The sequence below is a fragment of the Lissotriton vulgaris genome, chromosome 6 (assembly GCF_964263255.1).
Source record: "Lissotriton vulgaris chromosome 6, aLisVul1.2, whole genome shotgun sequence".
NCBI lineage: Eukaryota > Metazoa > Chordata > Amphibia > Caudata > Salamandridae > Lissotriton > Lissotriton vulgaris.
Window position 1 is genome coordinate 1,518,481,430 of NC_141694.1, and position 27,756 is coordinate 1,518,509,185.

A 27,756-nucleotide genomic window follows, 5' to 3' on the forward strand; every position below is an offset into this window, starting at 1 on the left:
AAAACGCTATTTCGGCAATTATTTAATTTGGCTGTGTTTGTCAGATTTCGGTTTCCCAGATGATCAAACAACTTCTTTCATCTGGACAGCAAAGTTTTAAGTAAGATTTTTATTTATATATTTTTTTCACCATGGATAATACAAATAATGGCATTGTTGCTCCACCTTCATTTTTAAAGATACCAGGAAAACCACCTACTCCATGGCATAAATAGCTTTGTGTTTTTACTAACTATTTAGAGGCAATTGATGCGCTTGAATATTCTCCATTCAGAAAAAGAGCTATTTTGTTCAATCATTTAGGTGATGCTGGACAACAATTGTTTGATAATCTAGCCGTTGTTCAAAATCCTTCTGGTGATGAATCTTGGAATGTGTATACCGAGGCTTTAGCATGTTTAGGCAAACAATACAAAGATGAACCTTCAGTGATAGTCGAACATCATGTTTTTTGTAAGAGAAAACAATCTCAAGAAGAGTCTATCGAAGATTATTTGGCAACTCTGCGAGTTCTTGCTTCAAAATGCGAATTTGGATCCTACATTGACACAGCACTTTGGGATCAACTGGTTTTCAATTGCTTTAATAAAAAGATTCAGGAAAGAATCTTGACTTGCAAAAATCCAAATTTAGATGATGTAATGGTTATTGCCAAGAGCATCGAATGTGCGTCTACAACAATATTACGATTCAACACTCTTAACAAACATTTTTGCAGAATCTACATCTACAACTACTGTTGCTAATATTTCACAGGATAATTATTCTGAATGTAATGTTAATGCTGTTTCTTCATGATTTAAAGAAAAAAAGTCTTTTGATCGCAAACCTAACATTTTCTGTTATAGGTACAGTTCCAGATTTCATGTCAGCATCAGTCCTAAATGTCCTGCACAAGGTAAAAAGTGTACTAATTGTAAAAGGATTGGCCATTTCTTTAACATGTGTTGTGTTCCAAAGGATAAAACAAAATTTAATATGGTTTACTCCGAAGATGATTTATGTGATGCACTTAATGTTTCATCTTTATCCATTCAAATAAGTGCTCTTGATGATCGTAGAGTAAAAGGTCCCATTTGTAAAGTGGTAATTGGGAAAATTCAAATGGAAGTTATGCGGACTCTGGTTCGCCAATCACTATTTTAGATGAAAAAACATTTTTTAGCTTGTGGGGTAGTCCTAAATTGCTTCCCACAGATGTTAATCCTAAAGCTTTTGGGGGTTATGCCATTATTATGCGTGGATATTTTTCTGACATAATTAATTTTAAGGGCAGAATTATTCATACCAAAGTGTATGTTGCGCTTAATGGCAGAGATATTTTAGGTTGGATTGATCAGGCCAATTTAGGTATCCTTTAGAAACCAGGTCATCCTGAGCCTGTGGTTTTGGGTCATTTACCTGTGTTAGATATTCAGGAAAATATTACACAAGATCCTATTTTGTGTAGAATTTTTGACAAGTACAAAGCTATCTTTAGCGAGAATATTGTCCTGGGCAAAAATGTTCAACATACCATCAAATTAAAGGAGAAAGTTTGTCCCGTATTTCAAAAAGTGCGTGCTGTACCACTCTCTGTCAGACAAGATCTTAAAAAACATATTAAAATGTAGTAGCTCAAGACATTATTTGCCTTGTAGAATCGTCTGAATGGGTTTCAGCAGCAGTGGTCGCACAGAAGTAATCTGGTGAGATTTGTTTGTGTGCGGATTTAAGAGTGTTGAATCGTAATATTGTTGTAGATGCACACCCATGCCTAAGATTCATGATATGTTGGCTAATATTGGTTCTAGCAAATTCTTCTCCACCATAGATTTACGATCAGCTTATCACCAAATTCCTTTGGCAGTAGAATCTCAATATTTGACCACTTTTGTTACATCATTTGGTGTATATATGTACAAAAGACTTCCTTTTGGTCTTGCTTCTGCAGCCAGTATATTTCAAAGGCTGATGGATACTATTTTTGACAATTGTCCTGGTATTCAGGCTTTCCGGGATGACATTTTGGTCCACTCTGAATCGTTAGATCAACATTACATCTTGATAGAGAAAGTTTTGAACACACTATTAAATCATGGTCTTACTATCAAGATAACAAAAATGTCACTTTTTAGCTAAGGATGTTGACTATTTAGGTCACAATTTGTCAAGTGTTGGTATTTAACCCAAAAGTTCTTTGTTGGATGCCATTAAGACTGCTCCTTGCCCTTCAGACAAAGATTCTTTGAGAGCGTTTCTGGGTTTGAGCGTATATTATGCTCGATTTGTCAAAGGTTATGCTTTTGTGATTCAACCTCTCAGAAATCTTTTTAAAAAAACATGCTAGGTTTGTTTGGTCTTCTGAGACTCAAACTGCTTTTGATGATATTAACCCCTTCGCTGCGGCGGGAATTCCGCCGCAGCGCTAAGGGGGTGGGGGGGCTCCGTCACGAGCCGCGGTTGAGCTGTGCTCATGACGGAGCGGTTCCGTCATGGCCCTGCCCGCTCAATGGAACGTCCAGCGCAGGCGCGAAATTCGCGCCGCGCAGGTGCGCCGAGCGGGCCATGACGGAACCGCTCCGTCATGAGCACAGCTCAATCGAGGCTCATGAGCATAGAACGGGATAAAAACATGACCATTACAGCTCCTGCTATCAAACCTCATGGTATTCAAAGTATAATTACAGCGGATGCCAGTTCTAAGGGCTTGGGAGCTGTTCTCAGCCAGATGATCAGGGGTGAGGAATGTACCATAGCATTTACTTTACGCATTTTGTCCCCAGCTGAATTTAATTATTCCACCATCGAACGTGAGGCTTTGGCTTGCACCTGGTCTGTTGAGAAATTTTGTGTGTACATTAGGGGTACTAGGTTTTTGTTATTTACAGATCACAAACCTTTAATTTACATGCTTGGCGAAAGTTCTTCAAACAAAGCATCTTCGTGTTTAATTAGATTGCTTGCCAGGCTTCAAGAGTTTAATTTTGAAATCAAATATCTTCCTGGTGGGAAAAATATAAGAGCTGACTGCTTGTCTCATATTCCTCTCCAAGTTCATGATTTTGTTATCTCTGACATTGAGTGTGTGTTTAGCCTTGAGGATGTTGTACAAGATTTTAAAATTACAAAAGAAGATTGGTTGTGTAATTCTGAACGCGATGATTGTTTACAAAATGTAAAAAAATACTTAGTTTCTGGTTGGCCCATGGACAGAAATCTATCCAGAGAAGAAAGAAATTTTGCACAATTGGCTTCAGAATTATCATTTTTTGATAACATTTTATTACGGCAAGATACGTTTGTTCCTCCCATGGGTATCGGAGATTCCATAATTTCTTTGGCACATGAAGGACATCCTGGCACCACTGCTACTGTTAATAAGTTTAAACAAACTTATTGGTGGCCTGGGATTGATAATCAAGTTAAATCTTTTATTAACCAATGTACCCAATGTCTTTGTTCAGATAAGCATTGGAAGTCTTCCAATTTGCTGCTTATTCCTGTAGAGTGCCCTAGCAGTGCTTGGAAGAAGATTGGATTTGATTTCCCTCGTCCTTTTTCTGTTTTCAATTCTGAAAAGAAATATATACTTGTGGCCATTGACTACTTTTCGAAGTGGATCTATTTTTCTGTTGTGAGGATTCCTGATTCTTTGTCTGTAATTTTGTTTTTGCAAAGATTATTCTATTCTGAGGGTTCTCCACAAGAGATTGTAACTGACAATGGGTCTCATTTTACTGCTAAAGATTTTGCTATATTTTTGAACAAATCGGATGTTAAACACACTTTTGTTCCTTTGTATAGCCCATCTTCGAATGGATTAGTTGAACGTGCTAATCGTTTGCTTAAAGAAGCTGTACAAACAGCTTGTGCCAGTGGTTTGAACATTCCAGCATTTTTATGTCACAAAGTTTGGAATTATAATTGTACACCTCACAGCACCACTGGTGTTTCACCTTTTATTTTACTTAGAGGTCAAACACCAACTTCTAAACTTTGTCATGCATGACTATTAGAAAATTCTTCTCAAGTTGTTGTAGATGTGAATAAAGTTTGTGATCAAGTTAAGAAAATACAAGATTGTTATAAACAGAACTATGATAAGCGTATGCATGTTTGTGACAAACCATTATTTGATGGTGATTGGGTTATTATCAAAAAACCTGGTATAATTTCTAAAGGTCAATCGAAATATTCAGTTCCTGTGCAAGTTGTTAGAGTTTCTCGTTCTGCTGCGCTTCTTAAGGACAAAGGTTGGTGGAGCAAAAATGCTCTCATCAAAATTACAACCAAACAAGCTGATATTATTCGAAATTATAAGCGTGATTCATATGTTCAAAATGATTCTAGTACTGATTGATTTGGTGTTTGTGACAATTTTAATGTACCTAGTTCTCAAGGATCAGATGTGCAACCATGTACGTCGGCTGAATTCACTCCAGTTTTTGATGGGGGGTATTCATCTAAAATTGTGTCTCATTCTCCTTTGCTTCCTATTCATGATGGAAAGGGGGATGGGTGTAGGTTAAATAGAACTGGACGGGTTAGACATGTACCATCTCGTTTTCAAGACTATGTTTTGCAATAATGTAATATGTTATTGTGCTTTTGATTTTTGTTTTTCTTTCATTTAATAATTTTATGTTTTGTTTAGAGATTTCCACTTTTCATTATGAAAAGGGGATGTGTAGTATGTTAGTTATAAATTTCCTATTGTATAGTTATGTTTCTTTAAATAATGTTTTATTTGTGATGTTCTGTATGACATGCAGTGTTCTGGAATTATAATGTGTTCTTAAGAATAGCCTTAGACCTTGACCAGTGCAGTCGTGGGTCTTAATCTGAGAAATAAACTTACTGATTTCTTAAATACTTTCTTCATTGGGGATCTTCCTTCTATTTACCAATTTTACAGGAAGATGCTTACTACACAAACACAACTTTCAAGTTATGGTTTTGCTTCTACTTTCATCTGCCAATCAATTCTGATGCACTCATGATTAGTTGTTGTGACCCCTTCAAAAATCACTACTGGTCACAAAACCCACTTCTGACACTGCAAAGTGATGATTTGCAAACAATTGCTATCTGTAGATAGAATCCACTTTCACCAGTGGCAGTGGTAGCACACGACAGGAAAAGATATGTCTCCAGAGAGCAGTGAAACAGGCACAAAATACAATATCAGTGGAAAGTTAGATTAAAGAAGAATAGTCAAATGAAATTGATTGTACCTGCAGGGATTAAGAGGGCCGATAGCAGTCACCCGTTGCAGCATTTTAGGCATGCAATGCTGCAGATGCTTTGCAGACATGTTTTAAATAATGTAGCCATACTTAAGAAAACTGTTAAAAAACTGTCACTATTGCCACTAATGTAACTCGTAATTTTAAAAACACTAGTTAGTTCTTAAATTAATTATGCTTTTCACTGAATACAAAACTGACACATAGGTTCCAGGAACATTGGGCTTTCGTAAATTAACTGTCCTTTGTAAAATGAATAAGGTTCTGAATATTAACTGGTAATTGTGAGAAATCGACACAGATTATGAAAAAAGGAAGAAGGGGCAAATGGTGTGTAAGACTCCAATCCAAGTAATATAAAATCAGGTTTATTCATGAGGAGCACAGTACAGCATCTGATCTTATCAAATACTCCATGACTTCTGTTGCCTGGAACATGGAACTCCATGAACCATGGCAACAGATTACAATTGAGGTTTCAAGCTTAAACTTCTTAGAGAAAATACATTAAAGAAACAGTAACCCAAGTAAAAAATAAGTATAAGCATACAACACATCTCAATCCTGTAAAAGAAGTATAAAAAGAAAGAAAAACAAGAGTGGTAGAAGAAAAGGTACATATAGTCCCTAAATCTAACAGGAGAACTTATAACCCATTTGCTGGTTTTTACTCTTGATGCCACAGTATCATTATTAGATACATTTTGAGAATGAGATATATTCCCTGAGCCCCAATTGGTTCTCAAAGAGTACGTCTCACTTCCACATGAAGAAGAAGCATTTTCAGACCCATTTTGACATTTAACAACACGTCTGATGTTCCATACTTTACCATCATTAATGACAATACTATTCAGATTAACTTTGACTACCCTGCGTAAGGGCCCATATTTGGAAGTACCTTTAACAACATAACATGGCTTACGTATTCTTACAAGATCACCAACAGTAAAATTGGGAATTCTGACTTTGTATTTAATATCATGATACGCCTTAATTTTATCTTGGTGACGTTTGACTCTCTAAAAAGTACTGTAACTATCAGCAGGAACAGAAATTTTTTATTTATCTTTAATCCACCAAGGACACAATTTTGATACAGCTTCCCTACCTCTCAAGAGGCGAAATGGACTAAGTTTAGTAACTGAATGGGGAGTAATCCTGTACATCCACATCTTTCTTGCAAAACCTGTTTCCACTCACTTCCACTTTTTCTAGCCCACTCCACACATTCTTTAGGGACACTATTAAACCTTTCCACCTGGCCAATACCTTGTGGTTCATACAAGGGAGTGGTAATATGTTTCACGCCACAAAAACGAAGAAAATCCTCTACTTCATTAGATGTCAATTGCGCTCCATTGTCTGTGATAAGGGTCTCTGGACTCCCTTCATGAGAAAAAACGTATCTAAAAAATTCTACAATTATCTGAGAAGTTGTATGAGAAACAAACCTGACCTCAGGCCACTTCAAATGATAGTCAATTAAGACCAGAGCAAAATGAGCACCTTGAGGCAAACAATAAAAAGGACCAGAGATATCAAATGCTAATTTCTTCCAGGGACTTTTCGGCCATGTAATAGGAATCGAAGGAGCCGGATGAACTTTCAACATTTTGTCACTGTTAATACAAATAGAATACTCTCTAACTCCCCTATCAATCATCTTGTCTATGTTGGGCCACCAAAAACTAGATCTCACTAACCTTTTCATAGATGGCATACCGAGGTGACTTTCATGAGCACGTTTAAGAATCTCATCTTGCATACAATCTGGGGGAACGCATTTCCCACCTTTGAAAATAAGGTCATTATCAATTTCCAATTCATTAGACTCTTGCTGAAATGAACTCAACTCAGGGGAAACCATATTAACTCTAGGCTAACTCTCCAATATATATTTCTTTAACAACCCCCAATGTTTGTCTCCTACAGTACAACTCTTCCAAACATCTTCAGAAATGGCAGAACATTTTCTGGCTACAAAATCTCCTAAAGAAGCAACAACTTCCACATCATCACTCTCAATTTTTTTATTTTCAGAAATACAAGGCAACCTGGAAAGACAGTCAGCAGTCACATTACTTCTTCCTGGAACATACTTTGTCGAAAAATTGTACTTTTGTAATCTTGACATGAGCCTACCATTATGTGCAGTGTCATAATGGCCTTCACCTGGAGATAATATTGAAACCAAAGGTTTGTGATCTGTTCTCAAAAGAAACTGACTTCCCCACAAAAAATTGAGAAAATGTTTGATTCCCCATACACATCCCAAAAGTTATTTCTCAATAACTGAGTACTTCCTTTCTGTCTCATTAAGAGTCCTAGCGGCAAACACCACACACCATTCGTCCTTCCCACATTTTTAGATAAAACTACTCCCAGCCCTAACTCACTGGCATCAACAGTAACAACACAAAGTTTGTGAACGCAGAATGGTTTCAAGGTAGGAGCATTAACAATCTCATCTTTGATTAACTGAAAAGCAGACACTTGCTTCTCTCCCAATGGAACTCAACCTTTTGCCTAGTAAGTTTCCTCAAAGGCTCCATTTTAGTTTCAAATCCCTTAATAATCTTGCTGTAATAGTCGCATAAACCAGTGAAAGATAGAAGTTTTTCCTTGTTGTCTGGATGTGGAGCTTTCACAATAGCCTCAACAAGAGACTTTTTGTGGAACCACCTCATCTCCAGAGAGAGTATGGCCTAAATACTTAACAGAATTGTGAAACATTTTGCACTTGTTGTCTGTAAGAGTGAGACTGTGCAATTCTAAAAGTTTACAAACCTCCATCACCTGTTCCTTGTGAGAGTCATGATTAGGAGAAAATACAAGTATATCATCTTAAAAGCATTTAACATACCCTTCTAGATCTTTGAAAATATGATGCATAGCACGTTGAAAAACTGATGCCGCAGAGGCAAGCCCAAAAGGGATCCTTTTATATTGAAAAAAAAAACTCAGGTGTAAGAAAGGCAGTCAAATGCCTAGAATCTTCAGTTAAAACAATTTGGTGGTAAGCTGACCGTAAGTCAATGGTGGAAAAGACTTTCACCCCTATCAGCATACATACAACCTCATTGATTTTAGGCAAGGGATGACAGTCAAAAATCAAATTAGCATTTAACGCTCTCAAATCAACACATAATCTCAAACTTTGCTCAGTCTTGCGAGCCAAAACAATAGGAAACATACTTTTCAATGATGTCATTAACAATAAGATCTTTTAGAAATAGTTCAAGATCCTCCCTAATATTGATTGGTACATTTCTCATTTTTTGTCTAACTGGAACAGCTCCCTCCTTAAGTTTAATATTGTGTTGAAAATGAGTCTTCCTAGATTTTTAGAAAAAACTTTAGGAAATGACCCAACAATACCATTAATGAGATCACAAGGATTAACCACATCTTTTATGACATCAGATTTCTGATAGTCGTCTTCCATAACCATCATAGGATCACAGTTTCTAGGATTGAGTATAATTTCTCAACTCCACTGGTCTCTCCAACCAAGTACATTCACACCTTTCATGGCTACATATAATTTCACAAATGCAACATGTCCCTTGAAATGCATGTCAACACCAACATACCCTTCCATATCAATGACTGACCCATCAAAGGCTTTCGCAATAATGTCGGATTTTTTTAGATCCTGAAGACCAACTATACCTTTAAGGGCATCTTTGAAATACTCTTTAGTAATTATAGTCCAAGGTGACCCTGAATCTGCCATAAGCTTAAGAGAATCACCAAAAACTTGTACATAACAATCTGGTTGTTTAAGGAAGTGCAGGAACTTCTTTGTTCTCCACATTCAGGAATGGACACGACAATTCCTCTTTCATACTCTGTATCAGCACTTTCTTCATCATTTAAGTTCAAAATCCATCCTCTACCGGTGTTCCTTGTGGAAGAATTTCGACACACACTGGAAAAATGCCCACGCTGTAGTATCCTGTGTTTCCCTTTAAATGTCTCGTTCTTGCATGCTTGCATTTCTTGTGTAGCCTTTTGAATGCTGGTGTTCTGTGTTTTATAGAGCACTGTTAGAATGCTGTGATGTACCAATGTTCATTCTACCATCTGACACTGAAGTACATGGATGTGCTTTTCTTCATGGATTAAAGCTACCACTTAATCATTCTTCTGGTGATATTATTGAGTGAGAGAGAATACTACAAATTGGCGATGATTGGGATACTTTTAAAGAACCAATAACCATTTTTTGGGATTTTTTTTTCTTCTTCGTTATTTGTACTGTGATTTTGAGTAGGATTCTTCAATTTTTTCGAGGATTCATTGATTTCTTCTTCAAATCTACTTCTACAACTTACTACAAAGATTTAACTATTTTCTGGGAATATATATTTTTTTTGCTCTTCGTTGTAAAATGTTGGTTGAGGTTCAACTACAATTGCTGGTAACATCGTATTTCTGAGGAATTTTTTTGGGACAAATCGTGAGTACATTGGCTGGTTCATGTTCGAACTGTACTTCATTCATATTTAATATTTTCAGTCCGAAATGTAAACTTTGTCTGCATGATGACCTTTCAAATTGCCTTTCCGTTGTTGCGCATTTCTTCAATTCACTGCCTAGCAACGCGTCTGTGCAGGAAACAAGCGCTCGCACCTCCACGCCTTGTTAATGCTTAGTAACGTGTGACGCATACGAAGCGCATTGATTGGCACACCAGAGGTCATGTCGCGTAACCCCTCGTTTTGTACGTGCCTCCATCTTGGATTTCTATGAACCGAGTTACGAGTTTATTTAACCATTTGAGCACATCAGTACTTCGATTTTCCTCAATTTACATGTATTTATGCAGCATTTCCAACAATTTCGACCAGCATTGTAAGATTATTCAATTTTTTTTATTGTTTTAGCTTTATCTCAATTTTGCTTCGAACAACATGAGTAACACCGATTCTGCTTCCACAAGTAATTCTTCAAACAGTTCTGCAACTTCCTCATGCATCACTGTAAATATTAGCACGCCTAAAGAGTTTTTAACTTCGCCTGGTGAACCAAGTATAAAGTGGTCTGAGTGGAAGGAATATTTTCTCAATTATATAGCCACTTTGGAGGACAATGTTGGAACTTTGTCCCCTGAACGTAAATTAAGAATGCTTCTACATAGTCTTGGTCCAGAAGGTTTAAGAATCTATAATCAGATGCAGAAACCAGAAATAGCAAGTGATATTGACATTTTTAAAGCTGCAATTTCTGATTTAACGGAGCATTATTCACCTACAGTATGTATTGGTGTTACCAGACGTGCATTTTTCAAAAGGAAACAGTTGGAGAATGAGTCAGTAGAGGAATATGTTTCCCAATTGAAATTGCTTGCCATGCATTGCAAATTTGGAGTATTACACGACGAACTCATTCGTGATCAAGTTGTGATGTGTTCCAGGAATAGGATTATTCAAGATAGACTATGGATTGAGGGAGAGTCTAGTCTGAAGGATGTAATAACTTTATTGAAAAAAGCTGAATTATCTGATAGAAGCTCCTAAGCTTTAGCTGATCAGTCTGGAACTACTACTTCTAAGGTTAACAAAATTTCAGTAAAATCTAATAAGGAGTTGTTGGACAAGAAGGGTGATAAGAAGTTTCAATCCGATAGGAATTCTCAGAGAAAGTCTTCTAACTTAAAATCTTTCACTAGGAAAATGTATAATACCAATGATTCTTTTTCCTTTGCTTGTTATCGTTGTGGAGATAAGAATCACAATGCAGGTTTTGAGAAATGTCCCGCTAGGTATGCTAAGTGTTCTAATTGTGAGGTTGTGGGGAATTATGCTAAGGTCTGCAATAGAAGTTCTTCACAGTCATCTAAAATTTTTCATGTTAATAATACTGATTCTTCTGATTAGGATTCTGGCAGCGATTCTCCTTCACCTTCTACATCTGAAAAGTCTCAATGCAATATGGTAATATGTACTGACAAGAGTGTTAAAAGCTACTGTTAAATACTGTGCATTGTCATAGATAATGAAGTATGTTTTAGCTCAGATTATTGAATGGTACATTCATCTGTACTGTGGGGATATTTTGTGTTTTTAGGGTACATAATTTAGGAATTTGTTATTTATATGTATTTATACTAGTTTTATTTTTTTATTGTTTTTATTATTTTAGAAAAAGGAGGATATTAGGGATTTTGGTATTTTAGAAAAAGGGAGGATATGTAGTATCCTGTGTTTCCCTTTAAATGTCTCGTTCTTGCATGCTTGTATTTCTTGTGTATCCTTTTGAATGCTGGTGTTCTGTGTTCTACAGAGCACTGTTAGAATGCTGTGATGTACCTATGTTCATTCTACCATCTGACACTGAAGTACATGGATGTGCTTTTCTTCATGGATTAAAGCTACCAGTTAATCATTCTTCTGGTGATATTATTGAGTGAGAGAGAATACTACACACGCCTACCATATTTTTTACATTCTTTACCCAAAGCAGGATATTTTGGAAAAGATGCAGCATGATTTGTACTCCCACACCTAAAACAATGAAATTCTTTATCATTTTTTTTAAACATGCGTTGAGAATTACTAACATTTTGTTGAGAACCAGTGGAATTAGACGAATTAGGAACGGATTCTGTTTTAACAGCACAAACATCTTCAGATTGTTGTCTAGGGACTTCATCCACTTGTCAGATTGTTCCATGGCTTTGCCAGTAGTATTAACATCCTTTAAATCTGGATTGCCCATAATCCATAATTGTTCCTGGATTTTCTTGCTTTTGGTAAGAACTATAATCTGGTCTCTAATAATTTTGCCAGTAACTGGGCCAAAATTGCGATTTGTAGAGAGATTACGTAGTGCAGTTAGAAAGTCATCAAAATATTCTTATTCCTCTTGAGCCCCTGTATAGAATTTATATCTGTTCAAAGCAATACTAGACGTAGGTTTGAATCTAGTTTCCAAACGGATCATGGCATCTTCAAACACATTCCTATCACCACCCCCATCAAATTGAGGAAGTGTTCTGAAAATTACTTGTCCTTCAGAACCGAGTGAATGAAAAAGAATATTTTTTTCTTTCAGCAGAAAATCTATCGCCATGTAAAGCCTTTAGAAATGTTAAAAACTCTTCTCTCCATCTATTCCATGGTATAGGAGGTTCACCTTTAGTTTGAAGAGATTTAGATGGTGGGTCAAACTGCATTTTGTAAAAATACTGTAGATGATATATAAGTCAGTGTAATAACAAAATATTTTAAAATGGTATGTTGTGCTTAGAAGTAGCAAAGTAATATTATTTGTTCATAAGCAAAAAAACAGTCAAAGCAAAAAATTGAATAACGAAATAAGAAAAATTAACTATATAAAATGGTGGTCAAACCTATTTTGCCGGTAGAACAGTTTGTGAGAAAAGCGTCCATATATTCAGACTTATTCAGGTCTCATCAGCCCAAATGTATTGCCCGTGATGAAGTGCTGATTCACACCGCGTTTCTCCATGGTTGTCCTGGTAACGGGAATACAACTAAACAAAATGGCACCGACGTATGCGCTATTACGTCATGCGCAGCGTGAAGGCATAGAGTTTTTCAAGGGCTAGAGCGGGATAGGGAAGTTCGGGGATCGAGAGCAGAACTCCAAGGAAAATGCTCTCTCTTGCTTTGAAAGAAAACAGAGCGCGATTGTTGCTGCTTCAAAAGTCAACACCGCACTAGGCTCAGGATTAACCATAACAAGGTAATTCAATACAATTTGAAAAAAAAAAGCTGAGCTTACCTTAAAATTGATCGAAGCTTGCTTGTAGACTAGTCATATTAAGAAAGAGTTTTAGCAATAGGTTGACCTGAAGCAAAAATACCAAGTAGAACAGTGAGAAGGAAAAAAAATATTTTTTTGATAATCCAGAATAAAAACATGAAGTCAGAGTAGAATAGAATAGTTAAATATAAATCCGGTAATGATAGTAGCAGTCCACCTTAATATACAAATATTCCCAAGTACATCCAAAATATAGGTTCGATGTTCTAGTCGCTCCTGTGCTCTTCAGATGAAATAAGGTGTAGCTGACCAAAACAGATTGTCACCAATTTTTGTGAGAATCCAATTCAAGTAATATAAAATCAGGTTCATTCATGAGGAGCACAGTGCAGCAGCTGATCTTCTAAATACTCCATGACTTTTGTTGCCTGGAATATGGAACTCCACGAACCATGGCAACAGATTGCAATTGAGGTTTCAAGCATAAACTTCTTAGAGAAATACATTAAAGAAACAGTAACCCAAGTAAATAATAAGTATAAGCATACAACAGGGTGTTTTAAGATGTTTCATAACAATGAACCAGTGTGACTCGTGCAGGGAAAATGGCCCGAAGCCGGAGTATTAGGTTATCTTTGGACATCCTGTTCACAGTTTCAAAGAGTTTAAAAGCTTGATTTCAAAAGCCTGTGAGCCACACCAAGGGTCCAGGACTGAGAGGCATCACTTGGGGGTCAGGAACTCACTGCAGCTGTGTCCAGGAGCTGGTTGGGGAGCTTTTTATGTCTCTGAGGCTCAGATCAGGAGACCAGCAGGCTCGATCTTTAAGTCACTCTGGGGTCATGAGTTCAAGATAAAGTTGCAGGTCCAGTTCTTCTCACCCAGGCAAGAGGACAGCATGGAGCAGTTCCTTTAGAGCAGAATTCCAGTGGCAGTCCTTGAATTAGCACAGCAGGCCTTCTTCCTGGCACACAATCCATAGGCCCAGAAGTGTACTGAAGAGTTGGTGTCTGCGGTCCAGTATTTATACCCAGTTGTGGCTTTGAAGTGGGGGAGAGAAGCCCTTTTTGTGGAGGCAGGACACAGACTATTCAGGTGCAAGCGGGGCTGTGCTCACAACCTCCCTCCCAACCTGCCAGTGATGGCCTATCCAGTCACACGTAAGCTCCCTATTTTATATGGTTTTCCAGGAGGAATACAAAAAGCTCAACTGTCAGCTACCCCCAGTCATGTGACCAGAGGCAGGCTACAATAACTAAATGGCTAAGGAAAGAAAATGCCAACTTTTCTAATAGTGGCTGTGAAATAGTGCCTCTCAGACCAAAAATGTTGTTTATTTCATTGACGGGGAGCTAAAAAATCTCCCTATCTGTGTTCGTCAAATGAACAGTCTTCACTGTAACTTACTTTTATTTCAGATGTGAAACCAAATGTTTTTGGTAAAACATAACTCTTAGGCCAGGTACCTGACAAAGGGCCTCATTACAAGTTTGGCGGTGTGGGAGTGAGGAGGTTCACCCCCAACCAACTCTTGAACAGCAAAATCTGAATGCTGCCCAACCAACAGATTCCAATACAAACTGTTGTCGGGTGGGTGGTTAGCAGGGTGGTCCCACGGCCATGCAGTAAAATGGCTCAATCAACCTTTAAAACTGTCCTGTCTTGGGACAGCCACAGTGCACAGCACAGTTCATGCCATGCTGGAACTTGGGGGGATGCTTACACACATGGGGGACAAATTTCTGCCCCCCCTGCATGCACCTACCTACATTGGGTAAGTGGGGGTCCTGTAGGGACCCCTCTGTGTTGTTTCCCAATGCCAGCTTTTACATGGTGGTGCTGACCTCTACATAACACTGGCAGTCGGGAAACCCAAACTGTGCATGTCAGTGCAGCAGCAGCTCTGCCAGCATATTCTGATCCCCTGATTACCACAGCACCACCAGGGAACGCGGTTCTCTGGCGGTTGCAGTGGTCAAATGGCAGTTCGATCACCAAACTGATAATATAGCGTTAATGTTATGAACCCTTTTGCAATCAGAAGCCCACAGAACTGAATTCTGTTTGGCTCAGTAGGGAATAGTGACTTGTGTATTTCTAGTGCTAGGATGTCCCTGCCCATCACAGAAAGCGAATTGTGAATGTGTAAAATATTATTTAAAATTTACATTGCACACTGTATAAGATAGGCTGCCACAATGTTTGTGGCCATAAATGTAGGCAAAACTCAAAAAAGTGTTTTCAAAGTGTACATTTTATTAATATGGAGATTGTCCTTATTGCAAACAGTTTTACAACTGTCCATTAAAGCAGGCGCTCCACAACTCAGCTTGGAATACCCCCTACTATACCTCTCAAAAAGAATAAATCTGTGTCTTATGGCAATTTAAAGTGTTTCCATCAATTAACGCCACCTCTATCAGTTCCAAAGCAGCCTTTACATTTACAGCTTAACCAACCTCACAGATCTACAATTCTTTTCAGGCAGGCGGCACCCTTGTGAGAAGGCTTGTTTCTTGTTTTTATGCCTTATGCCTGCCCCTCCCTTGGGATCACAGCACAGGAAACCTTCCACTTCAGCAGTGGCATTTTAAGTGCATCATTTGGTCTTTTAGCGCAAATGCTAACATTACGGACATTGACATCTTCTTCATGGACATTGGAGCTTTAGAGTTACTTCACTGACAACCCCTGAAAATTAAGGACGGTTGGTAACCCTAATTCCTTGGTGCTTTCTTAGTTCAGAGTATCATCTCAACAAATGTTGCTGTTCCAGTTTATTTGCAACTCAAACTGAAAAACGTGTTTCTTAAGCCGCCATTGGGCAAGACACCATATGTGCTGCAACACCTTAAATTTACAGTGTAAACAAGGTGCACTCAATTAGCCCTCTTCAGTTCCTCCATTCAACACTATTGTTGAAGCCTCGCCTGCCAACCCCTCTCACCCTTCAAAAGTCAGATGTGGCAGTGGTGCAGGGAGACAAATATCCAGTAGCCCCACCAGCCCTGCTTGGACCCACGGCTGCCGTAAAATAATTAAAATAAATGTTTTTACTCACTGTGTGTATTTTAAATAAATTAGCACGATATTTATCCGAGCGCCGCCAGGCAGCACCTGACTGAAACGGGAGTGCGCAGGGGGGGGCGGGCTGGTGTGGTGATTTACAGTCGACGAGTCTCCAAGTTGTTTTCTCGCATGTATGCTTCGGGCAGCAACTTGCCGAGCATGCACATGAAAGTCCCCAGGGCCCTCACATAATCCATTAGCTAGTAGGGGGGTGCAGGTTTATTCTTGCGGCAGCCCCTGGCAGCAAAAGGGCGACAGGGCGAGCAGTTAGTGTGCCCTCCAAGCCAATTCTGGCGCTGCATGCAGCGCCAGGATTAGCCGGTCACCGCGCAGCACAGCAGGGGCAATCCATATTGGATACCGAGCGTGGGTGGCTCAGCCGCCCTGCACAATGGCCAATGGCGCACTGCAGTGTCGTTGGATCCGGTTCACTCGCCTCGTGGTGTGTGGAGTGGAGACAGTGCCTTTGATTGCCTGACGCCGCCGCCTGTTGCCTTTCTTTCTGGAGTCTGCTCTGGACCTGTTGTGACAGTCACCATACTTCTTCTTCTATATAGTGTGTGAGTACAGCTCTCTGCCTTCCCTTTGTCTCCTATCCTTCACCTTCATCCCTTTCTCTCCTTCTCCCCCATCTCCCTTTCTCCTCATTTCTCGACCCCACTCTTCTTCCTCCCCTTCTCCAACCACTCCAAGTCCATCCCCTGCAATGTATTAATGTTAAACAATCTTCGCTTTTCCCTACGTTTTTTTTTTTGGTATGGGGAGGGTTTACTGTGATTACCTTTTTTTTTGGATGTTGTTTCTTTTCCTCCGGATTTCACGTGGGAATCTTTCGCTAAGATTTCTACGAACATACGAACATACGGATAATTGTCATATTTACAACGGGCTGTTTTACAAAAAAATATTTAGCACTACTGTGTGTGCTATTAATTGCTCAATGGTTCAGGTACGTGTAGGAACTAATTTGTGCTTTTTCAAAGCAATTTTTTAATAGGAACCCCACTTTCCTATTGCCAAAGTCATCCTATGGCTTGAGCCAAACAAGTGCGAAATACTGCGGGTTCCATTGTTGGATCAAACGTCTCGTTTACTCCTTGATTCCTTATACAGATAGGACCTCCGCATGCGCATCAGTAACATTCCTGGCGCTCAAAATCCGTGTTAATTGAGCCTGCAGTTGCGTTAACTTTCACTTAAATTTACCTGCGTTTCTTTATGCACATGAAATGATATACTTGGCCGTTTTTCTTTTTTGCGCAGTTACGTTTGGACCGGAACAGCATCATGGCTGCTGCTAGAAGCAAGGGGGCAGGTGGCCAGGACAAACTAACCAGCAATAAACCCAAGGATTTAAAATTTCTCAATAAAAATCTTTGAAATAAAAAAAAAAGAAAGTTGGATTTTTGGTGGCAATTTGCCCACATTCCAAAATACTCCCAAAGAGTTGGAAGAAATGTTTTCCAAATAAGGCAAGGTCGTTGGTTAGTATTTTATTTTTATGTCTTTTATGAGCAAGAAGCAATAGAATTGTTCTGCTTATGGACTGATCTTGTAAAGTTTGTTTTGCGTCACTTCAAAGAGGCACTTAGGGTCACTCACACCTTTGACTTTGAATATGTAATGCAATTATCCTCCCTTTCCCTCATTTGCACTCTTACTTTAAATGCATGGGTAATGAACCACAGTCCTCAGAGCATTCAAAAAATGATTGGAAAGTCTTTTACACAGTTTTCTAGATCAGTTTACTACCACTAGCTCTGTGCGTTTTGACTTAGTCTATATTGGTGGGTGTTTTTTTTTTTTGCCAAGCAAATCTGTTTCCAGCTGGTCACCTAACTGTTTCCACATACCCTTTCTTCCGTAGACACCCTAAAGGAAATATGTTAATTACTGTTTTCTTATTCCCGTTTATTATGGATTAAAAAGGGCAGTTCACCTGGTGCCTCATTTGTAGCAAAGTGACTGAAAGACACCAAGAACTGGTTAAAAAAAGACGCTGACCTCTAACATCAAAAGAATAATACATTTCTCTTTATTGACACAAATCAATTCTGATATTTAAACATTGTGTGCTAGAACTAGCAAATCACCTCTGTTTCTTCTAAGTAGAGTTCATTTTGCAAATTTCTCATCAGATACGTTTAAGTATTAACACACACGCTGCATTGACCGGCTCTTTCTTCTGACCTTGGCTGTAGACCAAATCCATGGTACACCACTATTACATAGTGGATCAAGCAGCTGTTTAAAGTGAGCTGCTTGTATGCTCACTTTAATTCGGGACAGTTGTAATGAGCATAGTAGTTCTCTGTGGGCCATTTTAGATTGTGACATGCCAGGTGGACAGTGTTGTCCTGGAGATATAACTGTTCTTGCCCTGCTGTTACTTTTCAAGCACAGAACCTGGCCCGTGGCTTTGGGTTTGTGCAGTTTGAACGTCCTGAAGATCCCTAGGCTGCAGTGTAGTGTTAGAATGGTCGTCAGTTAAAAGGGCATAAATTAGGTAAGGTTAACTTGTACACCCCCCGACTTGTGGCGCTGAAAAAATACAGCAGTCTGCGTACACATGTAACACTACCGTATGGATAGTTTGTGGCCTTGTCCCACTTAGTGCAAGTTGATTGCACTTGTGTGCTGCGCTTTTAACGATTGGCACATCTCGGTGGGATTTTCTGGTTTATTTTCCAAAAATAATTTTACAATTTTGGGTGGAGTTTTTGTTACTTGCAACGCTTCGCTTTTAGCATAATTTTTGCACATATTGGGGGTTGTCTTTGCTTGATAAACAACTTACTTGTCTGCTAATGGACTTTTTTGCCCCACCTGTGTCATTGTTTTTACCCATGCTTATTGTGGTCGCAGTTTTTCTTACTTCTGTACAAGAACGAATGGAAAGGGGCGACCACTCGGTCCCCCCGAACGTATGGTGGGGTGCCCCGATCCCCCCGGGAAACCATTTTGGGCGGGAGGCGTGTCTCGGCTGGTATGCCCGAAGTGGCGTAGCCGGGGCGCGCCTTTTCCCGCCCAAGAGGGGTTGTCCTAGACACCTACACCGTTGGACACGCCCCGTGGGCGGTTGGAGGAGGGTCCACGCCACCCCCGAGGAAGAATAAAAGGAGCAACAATCCAAGAAAGCATCCTCTTGTTCCTGTGCTTGGAAGCTGCACCCCCTCGTTGCACGTGTGAGCCCGAGACGGAACAAGGAGTCAATTTTGAGAGCTTGTAATTTTTTGTGTTTCTCTTTCAGTGAGTCCGAAGCTTTGGATCCAGGACCTCGAATCGAATATCCGTAGACGATGCCTGGCAAGAAGGTCGGAAAGAAGGTTGGGACCGAACAAATGCTTCGCATGCTGGTAAAGGACATGGCGAACATGAAGAAGCAGATGGCGGCAATGAATGGCACGGGTAGACCGAAGAAAGTCATCGGACCAGCATTGCCGGGAGTAGTCCCTGCCGGGAGAGGTAAAAGGGCCAGGAATAGGGCGGCAGGAGGGGAGGCCCCGGTGCCCGAGTCCCCTCCAGCAAGCCCGGTCGGTCCGGTGGAGGCCCCAGTTCCGATCCCGAACGCGGGACAGCCGATCCCTGTAGTAGTTACACCCGTTAGCGAGGAGGATATGCCCCCCGAACTGGCCGCCCAGTTGGCGACATGGTTGGGCAAGAACAACGAGAGTGGTGGGGCACCAGGAGACACGGCCGAAGAGGCCAGGTTAATAATGAAGCAGTTGCGGCAATCGAGAGATGCTGCGAAGGCAACTTGTCCTCTTGTTTCCCCGCAGGTTCCCTCGGAAAGGCCGGCGGCAAGCGTTGGAGCGGCAGCAACAACAGATACAGCTACCGGTTCGGGTAAGCAGCCGTTGCCAATGGCGGGGGTGGGATCGTTACCCTCAAGGAGGGAAAGGGTGGTGCAGCATATTCCGATTGATGTGAAAGAAAGGATCTGGTCTGATAAATATGTGAATATGTTTTCTCTGTTGACCGATCACTATGAGATAGAGCACGTTAAAAATCAGAAGGAGTTGTTACATCCGAGTGTATGGCCTGCAAAAATGGCGGGTTTCAGAGTAGATGAAACGATCGCTAATTGGGCCAGGGCCTTTGGAATGTTCACTGCAATCATGGGGGAACGTAGGCCTGAACTGTTGGCGGAATTAGCCTGTTATCAAACACGTATTATGGAATTTGATGAATCATACGAAGGCAATCAATGGATGAGTTATGATAACAAATTTCGTAAAGCCAAGGAGCACGACTCATCCCTGACGTGGGATTGTTTCGACTCCATTTCATGGCAGAAGCAGGGTATGACGAACTCGGCGAAGTCGTCTTCTTTTGGCGGGAATGGGACAGAGCCTTCCCGCCATTATTCGGCGGCGCCCCTTTGGGCAGGCGCCAATGGGGATCAGCACACAAAGAATAATGGGAACTCAGGTAATAAAGGGGTCTGTTGGAGCTTTAACAGAGGCAAGTGTACTAGGCCACAAGGGACATGCAAGTTCAGGCATGAGTGTGCAGGGTGCAGGCAGTCTTCACACCCCAAGAGTTTGTGCAGAGCCAAGAATGGTGAGACAGGAGGTAGAGGAGGAGCCAAACAGGTCTAACATCGACCGAGGGGCACCGTTACCTACTCCTGTTGACATCATGGCATTGATCCCTTGGCTGAACGAATACCCTGATCATGTCTCCGCTGGGGTGTTGCGAGATGGTTTCTCGTATGGTTTCCACATCCCAGCGGGGGATTTTCGGGGGGAAGCACAGTGTAAAAATCAACTATCTGTTCAACAAAATACGGCGGTGGTACAGGCAAAAATTGCAAAGGAGGTGACCCGAGGTCGGGTTGCGGGACCGTATGTGAATCCGCCTGTGGTTAACTTTGTTTGTTCGCCGTTGGGAGTAGTCCCCAAGATGGACCCAGGTGAGTTTCGATTAATCCATAATTTATCCGCTCCTAGGGGTCTTTCGGTGAACGATGCGATTGACCCGGGAGTTTGTTCGGTGCGGTACGCATCCTTTGATGAGGCCGTCGCCATGTTGAATCCCCTGGGGCCCGGAGCGCTGATGGCTAAATCAGATATCGAGTCAGCGTTCCGGTTGCTCCCGGTACACCCACAAGATCAGCGTCTCTTAGGTTTTGTGTTTCAAGGGCGCTACTACATGGATAAATGTATGCCGATGGGTTGCTCCATCTCCTGTGCGTATTTTGAGAAGTTCAGTACTTTTTTGCAATGGGCGTTCACCAGAGCCACGGGCTTCACTCAGGTTATGCATTACCTTGATGATTTTCTGTTTCTGGGGGCAGCCGGGGGCACGGAATGTGAACAGGCTTTGAATGAATTTTGTAATCTCATGAAAAATTTCGGCGTGCCATTGGCACCAGGCAAGACAGTGGGGCCATCTACTTCACTCGAGTTTCTGGGAATTGAGCTCGATTCAGTGGAGGGGTGCTTCCGTTTACCCATGGAGAAGGTAATGAAATTTAAGGCCTCTCTTGGAATATGCCTTGGCGAGAGGAAAGTAACTCTCCATCAGTTGCAACAAACTGTGGGTCAGCTTAACTTTGCCCTTAGAGTAATACCGATGGCTCGCCCCTTTTCCCGCTCTATCGCACAAGCCATGGTGGGCCTCAAGGAAGGGCACCACCGCACAAGACTGTCAGCAGAGGTTCGCCAGGATATGCGCATATGGCTGGCATTTCTGGCGGATTTCAACAGTCGTGTCGTGTGGAACAAACCATCAGCTTCCTCTGAGGAGCTGGGGTTGTGGACCGACTCGGCAGGAAGTGTGGGCTTTGGCGCCATCTTTGGTAATCGATGGTCGGCGCAAACATGGCCAGCGTGGTGGCACGATAGTGGGCTCACAGGTAACATTGGGTTTCTTGAGCTGTTCCCCATTCTGGTAGCCTTGAAAACATGGCCAGAGGGGTTTCGTGATCACGCTGTAGTGTTCTGGTCTGATAATATGACTGTTGTGGAATGTATCAATAATCAGGCAGCACGCTGCAACTGGATTTTGAGATTACTGAAGGAAATTGTCCTGCTATGTATGAGATTAAACGTCCACTTTAGGGCAAGACACGTGCCGGGGGTACTGAACCAGGCAGCTGATGCACTCTCTCGTTCCCATATGCAGGCCTTCCGGGGTTTTCTGCCCTCAGCAGACTTGGTGGCGGCACCATTTCCCGAAGCTCTCTGGTCTCTCGGTGCCCCGGATTACAAAACCTTGTGGGAGAGAGTCTAGCACCCAGGACAAGGAAGGCATATGAAGGAGCGTTCCGTTCCTATTGGTCATTTTTGGGTCCAGCTAGGGGGGAGCATTGGGGGCAGGAGGAGTATGTCCTGAAATTTCTGGTAGCACTACATCAGGCAGGCCGATCATTGGCAACAGCCAATAGGCACAGGGCCGCCATTGCCTTTATGGCGCAGGCACATGGCATCCAGGACCCCACATCGCCCTTTCTCGTAAAGAAGGCACTGCGTGGGTGGCAACTCCTTGAGGGCCATAGGGAGGATGAGAGGCACCCGATAGATCTAGCGAGGTTGTCCATGTTAATGTCCGTACTCCCTGCGACTTGTTCATCTCAAACGGAGACAGCGCTGTTCCGGGACGCTTTTGCATTAGCATTCCATGGGGCTATGCGGGTAAGCGAGCTGGTAGCGAGGAATAAGCAGGATACGGGGGGAGGTCTGTGTCGAGAACACATTCAGATAAGGGGTGACACAATGGTGGTCACAATCCCAAGTAAAAGACCAATCAGGGAGCCATCGGGGACAGTATGGTAATCCAGCGGATCCCGGGGTCTCCCATGTGCCCGGTAAAATGCGTGGAGGAGTATTTAGCGCAGAGGGCGGCATCATGGGGGGGGGGCTTGCTGAGACACACCGACGCCACCCCACTGACTAGATTTCAGTTTCAGCGGGTGTTAACAATGGCAATCGCGGCAGCGGGCTTGGACCTGAGCGATTTTGGGACCCATTCCTTCCGGATAGGGGCTGCTACAGAGGCTACAGCCAGGGGGCTGAGTGTGGAGAAGGTGAAACAGTTGGGGCGTTGGTCTTCTAATTGTTACAAAAGGTATGTGCGGTTGCACATGTTGTGAAGCTAATGTCATGCACTCACGCTTCTTGTCTTCTGTTTGGTTTACAGTTTCGCGAGCAGGCTTTGCGGGGCGGACTGTGCAGTTGACCCGACACCTGGGGACCAGCGGTCAAAGATCACCGGCTGAGGGAAGAGTGGTGTGGGTCGTTGGCCACTCATACGTGAGGCGCGCCGCGGACGTATTCAAAGCAGGTGACATGATTCACGTGGCTGGGGAATACGGGTACAGGGTGACCTTCCACGGAAGGGGCGGGCTCTGTATTGACCAGTTTCGAGGTTTTATGGAGGGACTGTTAGGGCGGACAAGGTCACCGCCGTCTGTAATCATAGTGCATCTTGGGGGCAATGATTTGGTGACCATTGGTCGACGAGTACTTCTCGAGTTAATCTTGTCCTCAGTAAGTTGGTTGGCGAGAAGGGTTCCGGGGTGCACGATTGCATGGTCACTCATGATTCCTCGGAAGGTGTGGGGGGGGGGCCCTTTCTGTGTCAGCCTTGAATTAATCGGTAAAAAAGGTTAATAACAAATTGGGTAGGTTGTTTCGTACAGGAAATTTGCATTGTGTTCCGCATGGATGTATCCGGGGGGACCATATGTATCTGGAAGACGGGGTCCATTTGTCCCGGGAGGGAAATGTCTTACTCATAGGTGACTTCATAGCTTGGTTAATAAGTTTGTGTAGCCATGACCTTTAGTAGGAGTTTTGTGGGGGGTCCGGATAGCCGGTCAACTATCCGGCCTGTGGCGGTAAGGTCATGATCGGTGAGCAGTAATTGGAAGATCCCTAGAGGTGGGGCGCCACCCATTATGGATGGGAGCGCCCGGGGGGAGGCGGCCATTGGCCCCTCACACGGGGAGGCGGTACCCTCTAAGGATGGGGCCGCCGAAAGGGAAGGCGGTCAAGGCCCCTCCCTGGGCAGGAGGGGCTACGGGCCCCTCCTGGGAATTTCCCGGGGCCAGGACATCCGCGACGGCGGATGTGGTAAGCAGTGCGGGGTGGGAGGGGGGTCTACGCTACCTTCTAGACACCTCACACGAGTCCTCGGACGACCACCAAGATGGCGTCGAGTAAATATGGGGCCCCCGTTAAGACAAGGGAAATTGGAAGTTGGCACAGAGGTACAGTCCTCTGTGCGCCCGCCCCTCACAAGTAAGGGGGGGAGTTCTGGTATTAGGGATCTGACACCGGTTACGACCTTGCCGTTGGCCCGTAATGTTAGGATGTACAATTTGAATTTTGAGAAATGCATTTACAGGATGTTTTAGAAATCGGCTAGGAGAACCTTTGTATTAGAGATATGTTAAGGTTAGCCAATAAACATCGTAATGTGTAAATGAAATTGTACATGATATGAAACTGTTATTTTAATGTTTTTAATTTTGTTTCATATTTTTAATAAATACGGCCGGGAGGGTAACTCCCTCCCGCCTTCCAAAAGCTCAAGAACTGTTTCCGTCTTCCCATTCTTGGGGATTGTGTTGGGAGGGGGTGACGGGTATCCCGGCCATATGGAAAGGGGCGACCACTCGGTCCCCCCGAACGTATGGTGGGGTGCCCCGATCCCCCCGGGAAACCATTTTGGGCGGGAGGCGTGTCTCGGCTGGTATGCCCGAAGTGGCGTAGCCGGGGCGCGCCTTTTCCCGCCCAAGAGGGGTTGTCCTAGACACCTACACCGTTGGACACGCCCCGTGGGCGGTTGGAGGAGGGTCCACGCCCCCCCCGAGGAAGAATAAAAGGAGCAACAATCCAAGAAAGCATCCTCTTGTTCCTGTGCTTGGAAGCTGCACCCCCTCGTTGCACGGGTGAGCCCGAGACGGAACAAGGAGCCAATTTTGACCCACCCACCAGCCCCTGATGGCAGCGATTTGTATTGCAATAAAGTTGATTAACGAGGATATTATCTCTTTTCAGGTTGTTTCAAATAAAGTTGGATTGTTTTTTGATGTGACAATAAAATGGTTATTCTGTTTAGGCAAAATATTGCAGCTGAATTGAAAGAGCAGTAATGGCATAGTTAGAAGTTGATGCTAAAAAATGTCCATTGTAACTGTTTATTCCGTCCTCAATAGGTTAAAAAACTGTCGTATTTATTTTTGGTCGGGCGGTAAGGTCATGATCGGTGAGCAGTAATTGGAAGATCCCTAGAGGTGGGGCGCCACCCATTATGGATGGGAGCGCCCGGGGGGAGGCGGCCATTGGCCCCTCACACGGGGAGGCGGTACCCTCTAAGGATGGGGCCGCCGAAAGGGAAGGCGGTCAAGGCCCCTCCCTGGGGAGGAGGGGCTACGGGCCCCTCCTGGGAATTTCCCGGGGCCAGGACATCCGCGACGGCGGATGTGGTAAGCAGTGTGGGGTGGGAGGGGGGTCTACGCTACCTTCTAGACACCTCACACGAGTCCTCAGACGACCACCAAGATGGCGTCGAGTAAATATGGGGCCGCCGTTAAGACAAGGGAAATTGGAAGTTGGCACAGAGGTACAGTCCTCTGTGCGCCCGCCCCTCACAAGTAAGGGGGGGAGTTCTGGTATTAGGGATCTGACACCGGTTACGACCTTGCCGTTGGCCCGTAATGTTAGGATGTACAATTTGAATTTTGAGAAATGCATTTACAGGATGTTTTAGAAATCGGCTAGGAGAACCTTTGTATTAGAGATATGTTAAGGTTAGCCAATAAACATCGTAATGTGTAAATGAAATTGTACATGATATGAAACTGTTATTTTAATGTTTTTAATTTTGTTTCATATTTTTAATAAATACGGCCGGGAGGGTAACTCCCTCCCGCCTTCCAAAAGCTCAAGAACTGTTTCCGTCTTCCCATTCTTGGGGATTGTGTTGGGAGGGGGTGACGGGTATCCCGGCCATATACGTAAAATCTAGAAAATGGTACCATCTCTCCTCTTATCAGTAACACAAATTTTGTAGCTCCCCCGAACATGAAATAAATGACTAAATTATATTTTTTTACATCGCGGATACCCATATTTGCACATTTTCACAAATCATTAAATCCATACCGAATTTTTTAAAAGGAAATTATTTTATATACAAATAAAACTGCCACTTACAATAAATATCTTCCAGTGAGACGACCAAGGTAGTTTGTATATTACTTAATTGTGCCCTCTATTTGCCGTCTGCCATTGTGTCCCTGCCAATACACCATGTAGAATTAAATGCAGGTACGCCTTCCTGTCCTCTTAACTACTACTGTCTCATGGCTGAATTGATGCTTGTTGTGGGTCCCTGGTGACCGTTTCCTTAATACCCTTTTTGCAATGCTTACAGACAGAGCAGGTCTCTAGAAAGGTACTGAAAATCCCTGCAAAAAAATGTGAATAGGTGGTGCCCGGAGTGATACGTTTTTATCTGCTTTTTCTCGGACTGACGACTTGAGGCTTCCCTGTGTTTTCTGCTGATTTCTGTAACTAGATTCAATTCGGATCACCCCCTCCATCTTTTTATCTATTTTTCTCTACAACACTTTTTGTCAGTTAGACTGGTGGCAATGGGTGCCCAATAAAAGTTTCTGCTTTTGGGTATCATGTCTGTTGCATTATGTGGTACAAAAGGGGGTGGTGATGGACGGAACACCTGAATCAATCAAACACTCACACCCAGTCAAAAGATCTGGGTTTAATCCATCACCGTTCTTTAGCCCACTCTGCCACCCCAGTTCAGACATGGCTATATGCAAATCAGTCTGAACCTGTGCATCATGGGAACAGTCCAGATGCTGAAGCAGTGTCTCTTTTAGTGCCTCCAGCAACCACTATGGCACAGAGAGGCAGGAGCCAGTACGGCTGTATTTTAGCAGTCATTTTGTGGGAAGGGGATCTGTTGGAGATGTATTTGTATTTGTACTGAAATTTCATATTATTGCACTGCACCTTATACATTGTACTTTGATTATTGACAGGTTTATCAGCAAACAACAAGAGTAACCCAACCCCCTTTGCTGCTCTCTCACCCGACCCCGGCTACACCCCAGCAAACACCATTGTTAAAGGTAAGGAAACTGATGCTATATATTTTTTTACATGGGAGTTAGGGCTATGTATCTGGTCATTCTCCAGGCCCTGAAGCAGTGTCTCTTTCAGTGCCTCCAGCAACCACTATGGCACAGAGAGGCAGGAGGCAGTACGGCTGTATTTTAGCAGTCATTTTGTGGGAAGGGGAGCTGTTGGAGATGTATTTGTATTTGTACTGAAATTTCATATTATTGCACTGCACCTTTTCCGTTGTACTTTGATTATTGACAGGTTTATCAGCAAACAACAAGAGTACCCCAACTTCCTTTGCTTCTCTCTCACCCGACCCCGGCTACAACCCAGCAAACACCAGTGTTAAAGGTAAGGAAACTGATGCTATATATTTTTTTACATGGGAGTTAGGGCTATGTATGTATGTGGTCACTCTCAAGGCCCTCAAGCAGTGTCTTTCAGTGCCTCCAGCAAACACTATGTCACAGAGAGTCAGGAGCGAGTACGGCTCTATTTTTAGCAGTCATTTGAGATGTATTAGGATAATGCACAAGATATATGTATAATGTATTTGTACTGAAATTTGATATTATTGCACTGCACCTTATACGTTGTACTTTGATTATTGACAGGTTTCTTTA